Source organism: the organism of the source record quoted next, unplaced genomic scaffold, assembly GCF_019419815.1.
Source record: "Pyrus x bretschneideri cultivar Hongxiangsu unplaced genomic scaffold, Pyrus_bretschneideri_v1 Contig108, whole genome shotgun sequence".
Lineage (NCBI taxonomy): Eukaryota > Viridiplantae > Streptophyta > Magnoliopsida > Rosales > Rosaceae > Pyrus > Pyrus x bretschneideri.
In genome coordinates this window covers 737,425-740,169 of record NW_025999400.1, presented here as the reverse complement: position 1 = coordinate 740,169, position 2,745 = coordinate 737,425, and positions in this window count along the sequence as shown.

Sequence of the window (2,745 nt, the reverse complement as noted above, 5' to 3'; positions counted from 1 at the left end):
CGTTCAAGAGTCCCTCGCACTTAGTGTTCAGTGTGCGAGTTCTGTGTCCAACATGGGCCAACGCCTGCTTGCCCGCTCCCGTCAGGTGGAATCATTGATGGCAGAGGTGGAAAGTCTTAAGCAGGAGATCAAACTGCTTAAGCATGAGAATAGAAGTTTGCACGTGCTTGCCAACAACTATTCGACGGGCATGAAGAGGAAGCTTGATGAACTGCAAGAGTCTGAAGGTCGGATTCAAAGTGACCGTCAAAGGTTTTCGTCTTTCCTCCAGAGGCACCTTTTTCCTGGATCATCCAGCGTTTGGCCAAGTATTGAGGCCTCGAATGCTCTATCTTCGATGCCTCCAGCTCCGATGCCTTCCGCTCCTATGTCTTTAGCCCCGATGCCTTCCGTCCCGATGTCTTCCGTCCCGATGCCTTCCGCTTCAAGAGTTTTGCCACGTAGTGGGTCTTTAAGTAAACAACCTTTGTGAAGCCTCCATCGTTCTGCCATGTTTTTTTTTTTTTTTTTTTTTTTTTTTTTTTTTCAAAATGCATTGGGTTGCCTCCCAAGTAGCGCTTTCTTTTACGTCTTGCAGCCGGACGAAGAACCCAATCACTCCAGGATACGTTCACGAATCGGATGAGAACTCCGAGTCATAAACTAGTACCTAGAACAAGAAACAAAATAACATAAGAATCTAGAATAAAATAAAAACAAACGAAAATAAAACAATCCAAGGGATTAGCAAATTTTCTAATCCCCGGCAACGGCGCCAAAATTTGATGCGTGTATTTATACGCACACAAATTAAACCCTCTTTTCGTCAAATTGTAGTATATGTATAAGTAGGGATCGTTCTGGACCGGGGATTAGGAGGGATTGTTAATCACTTGGATTTGACTCAAAAAAACGTAAAAAACACAAAATAAATGTATTTCTAACTAATCTAACACTTTAAAATAAATGGGGGATTGGTTTTGGACGAAATTAAACTAAAATAGAAACTTGGAAACAAAACAGATTGTACAAACGAAATTGATGGAATAGAATGAAGAAAAACTAGTTAGAGGGTTCCTTATCCACACATGAACATAAGCATATAATTTGACTCCCAGTTATGACTTCAACAAACGATGAATGACAATGCTCCAAGTTAATTAGGTCCGCTTAAATTAACCTTCAGATTTCCCTAGATTCATTGGATTGAATGGGATACGCATTACAACCAAATTATTCCTAATCAAAGTCTCTCACATGGAATACGCATGATAGAGACATTCAACAAAGATCATTAAGTTCAACGGAAATCATAAACATTGACTAGGCATTCATAACTATGGAATACGCATGTTAATCCAGCCTAGGGTTTACTAAACACAATCGTGACTAGCGATTTTTACTACTCATGAATATAAGTTCATAACGATTAGGTGAAATTCCCTTATATCCTAGCATCAAGTCTTAGGCATGCAAATTAAGTGTCGACCCTCAACCCACATACATAAACAAGTTCTTAATCAAAACAGAAAAGTAACCCACTTCTAAAGTTCATGAATTCATAACTGGAGTAAATCAAATCATAACCAACATATGTCCATGGCTTCAAATTCGCCTTTAACTAAAAAGAAATTAGTTTCACATGTTTAACATAATTGAATAACAAGTTAAATTAAACATGAAAACAGAAACAAGAAAAGAAAGAACAAATGGATGGAAAGTTAGCTACGGGATTCATCTCCACATATGTTACACTTGCATAATAAAACGATTTCCAATTGCATTTCAACAAATCATTAATTCTCAACGCCCCGGGTCAATTAGGTCCGCTTAAATTAACCGTCAAGTTTTCCTTAAGTTAATGAATTGGATGGGTTAGCGCAACGCAATTCACAACATTCTCCAAAAGTCCTTTACGTGAAAAGCACAATAAAGATACAATCAAAGATCATTAAGCATCATGAAAACTTTAAGTGTTGACGAGGCATTCGTTACTATGGACTACGCATGAAACTTATGCCAAGAATTTATTTAACGCGATTGTTTATAAGCAACCTCCACTACTTGTGAATATAAGTTCGTAACTATTAGGTGAAACTCACTTATATTCTAGCGTCATATTGATGCATGAAAATTAAGCGCGCATTCTTAATAAACATTCATAAATAAGTTATCAATCAAACGGTTAAACAATTTGAACCACAACTTATGAAACGCAATTAGAATTAATCAAATCAAAATGCAAGCATAAACATATATTTCGAATCACCCCCTAGCTAAAGGGGGTTTAGTTTATTATAACTTTGAAATCAAAGAAATACCTAAACATTCCAACAACTCAAACTTGAATTGTATGAACGTTTAGGCACTCTTCTCTTCCATTCCTCATACGTACAAACAAAGAGAATTGAATTTAAACATTGAAATCAAAGAAACACCTAAACATTCCAACAACTCAAACTTGAATTGTATGAACGTTTAGGCACTCTTCTCTTCCTCGTTGTTGTAGCACAAGGTCTAAGGATAGTTTGATGGTGTGAATGGTTTGGGGAGTGGTGTTTGGATTAATAGGGAAATGGAAAAATGGTGTTTGGATTACAAGGGAACTCACGGCAAAGAGAAGGAATGGAAGTGTTTGTGGTGTGTTGTGTATGAAATGAGATGTCCATGAATGAATGAATGCAAGGGTATTTATAGGAGTAGTGGAGGGAACATATGGCTATGTCATTTGTAGGTGAAGTAAGTGTGTGAGGTTGGTGAAGTAAG